The sequence below is a fragment of the Castor canadensis genome, chromosome 13 (genome assembly GCF_047511655.1).
Source record: "Castor canadensis chromosome 13, mCasCan1.hap1v2, whole genome shotgun sequence".
Taxonomy (NCBI): domain Eukaryota; kingdom Metazoa; phylum Chordata; class Mammalia; order Rodentia; family Castoridae; genus Castor; species Castor canadensis.
The window spans coordinates 90,493,157-90,495,746 of record NC_133398.1 but is presented as its reverse complement, the minus strand read 5'-3'; positions in this window follow the sequence as shown (position 1 = coordinate 90,495,746).

The window sequence follows — 2,590 nt, the reverse complement described above, 5'->3', positions numbered from 1 at the left end:
GGAGAAAGCGCTCAAGTGAGGCATTGCAGATGCTGGTGGAGGTGAAAGTCAAGCCTATATGCATTGAAGAGTTAAGAGTAAGAAGACAGAAACAAGGTCTCAGTGCAGGTGTCACATGCTTCTGTCTTCCTGCCTCTATCCTGAGCTTCTGTGGGCAGAAGCTGACAGAAAAGGCATCTCAACCCAGCAAGCACAGCAGGGTCTGAGGAAAGGCCCCTGCTTACCTCTGCAGCCTTCCTGTCCATTCTTTACGTGGTCTGCGCTAACCAGATTCAGCATTGGTAGCTTCTCCAGCATCCGTACTTGTTACTCTCCAGCCCAGTACATATTCTGTTCCTACTCCTTTTCCCTGGCAGATGTCACCAGCATGGACATAACTTCCTTTAGAAAGACTTCCTTGTGACATTTCCATGTATACATGTAAGGAAAGGCTGTAGGAGGTTGAATGTGCTAGAAATATTATGTACTCATGTTTGAAAATGGAAAAATAAGACCTGTTGAAACTGTTCCAGAAATGAGGTAGGGAAGAGAGGAGAGAATGATGGAGGGGGTGAATTCAACTATGATATATTGTAAGAACTTTTGTAAATGTCATAATATATCCCCAAAACAGTAATAATATGATAATAAAAAATAAAAGAAAATATTAAAAAAAAGAAAATGGAAAAATGAGAACTACTGAAACTATTCCAGGAATGGGGGGAGAGGGGGATAAAGGAGAATGATGGAGGGGGATGTCATAATACACCCCCACTACAACAATAATATGACAATAAAAATGTTAAAAAGAAAGACTTCCCTGGCCACTCAAGTCCAAGGGAGAAGCCATCCTTTGAGTTCCCTTGATCCAGGCTTCCCAGTGACTGTCATTCACTGGTGCTCATCCCATCTTCCCCAGACTAATGACCCAACACTAAAGCTTGACCAGTAGATGAAGCATCAGTGGACAAGAGCCTCCTTGTAAGATGAGGACATTCCCTCACACCACAGAGCACCTATAATGAACTACACACATTGACGACTAGACTGGCCAGTTTTGAGACTTTTGCTTCCATTAAAAAAAGAAGTCACTGGGCTTTAGTTGCTCTGTGATCAGTGAGTAGAAGAAGGAAGAAAGCTGGATTGGTCTCCATATTTTGCATGATAATACAGAATTTACCACCCACCCCCATCCCCACCCAAAGCTGACCCAGTCCTCCTGAATGGGAGGGACAGCTATGGCTTTCTGTTCCATGCTCTGGAAGCAGTGTCTTGTCTCTCCCACTTGGTACCACCGCCCTTCCTTTTGCTCTGGGAGCTTCCCAGGAAAGCTAAAGTGATGATCAACTGTCTCAGGCCTCCCCATCATAAACAAATGAAGAAACTCAGACAAGACAAAGGAGCAAAAGGGAAATAAGTGTTAAAGAATAGAATTCTCACCAAGAAGTCATTAGAGTCCCTAGAGCCCCCCAAGAAGCTTTTTTATAGTCTGAGTGTCCCTTCCAAAACTCATATTGAAACTTAGTCCCCAATGCAACAGTATTAAGAGGTGCATGTCCTTCATGAGCTCTGCCTTGAACGGGACTAGCACCCTTTACCAAATGCCTCAAAGGAACCCTCTCTTGCCCTCTGTCCCTTCCTCAGTGTTCTTTCTCTCCTGAGAATGCAGGAACAAGGTCTCATCTTGAATGCAGAGAGCAGCCTTCTCCAGACACCAATCTTCCTGGCACCTTGATCTTGGACTTCCTCACCTCCACAATCACGAGAAATAAATGTCTGTTGTTTATAAATTACCCATTCTGGGGATTTGGTTGTGGACTAAGACACCCTTTGTCTGGAATCCAAGTTCCAAAAGCAAGCCTGGTTTGTTCTACAAGGATTGGCCAAGAAAGGTTTGGCTCCCTTATTAGACTGTTTACAATCCCAAGTGAAAAACCCAATTTCCAGAACCCCTAGTCAGTGCATGGGTTACATCAGGGTCTGGCTCATCCCCATATAGCACCATTTTCTGAAAAGCATTTCAAAGGAAACAGAAAAAAAAAAGCTATGCCACACATTCCTATAACCACTTCTTCTCTGTGCTTTCCCTCACTTAAAGGCAGTAGGTCAGAATTAGTTTGGAGATATTTATTCTCTTTTTAAAATGGGGGAAAGCAAAAACCCTTGTTCCTTCCTATTATTGCTTATACTCTCTCTACAACAAAATTAGAAATAAGGGCAAAATAGTTTCTGCTGGGTATTGAGGGGGTAGGGGGAGAGGGAAGGGGCGGAGTGGGTGGTAAGGGAGGGGGTGGGGGCAGGGGAGAGAAATGACCCAAGCCTTGTATGCACATATGAATAATAAAAAAAAAATAAAATGGGGGAAAATAAAATATGGTCATGAAAAAAACAAGTCAAAGGAGAGAAGGAAATTAACACCTAGTATATGTGTTGTAATTGTTTTTATTCATTATTTTACCAATAACCATAGTCTTCTGAGGTAGGTACTACATGACAAAATCCAGCACCTCTTTGAGTCCCAATTCAAGTATCATCATAACTGATGTATTTTACAGAGGAGAAGATGGACAGAGAGATTTAGTAATTTGCCCAAGGTACACAACAGCAGTAG